Here is a 413-nt window from a genome sequence, read left to right on the forward strand (position 1 = left end):
ACTTTACATCGTTACTAGTTCACTCTAGTCAAAAACACGGAAACACGCTGGACAACTGTATATGTAGGTATAGTGAAGTTTGTTACACTGCTCGTGATGGACAACTGTATATGTATAGGTATAGTGAAGTTTGTTACACTGCTCGTGATGGACAACTGTATAGGTATAGTGAAGTTTGTTTCACTGTTCTTGATGGACAACTGGATATATATATATATAGTATAGTGAAGTTTGTTTCACTGTTCAGTTTATTGCTGTAAACAACAAGAGATAGATAATGCTGTGATTTCATTGCTGTAAACAACAAGAGGTAGATAATGCTGTGAAACAGCTAGAGCTTGGGGATTGAACGTATAAGTGTTTACAATAGTGTTCTGAAAGAGATATAGAGGGATAACTTTCATATATAATTG

The sequence above is a fragment of the Limulus polyphemus genome, unplaced genomic scaffold (genome assembly GCF_000517525.1).
Source record: "Limulus polyphemus unplaced genomic scaffold, Limulus_polyphemus-2.1.2 Scaffold4495, whole genome shotgun sequence".
Lineage (NCBI taxonomy): Eukaryota > Metazoa > Arthropoda > Merostomata > Xiphosura > Limulidae > Limulus > Limulus polyphemus.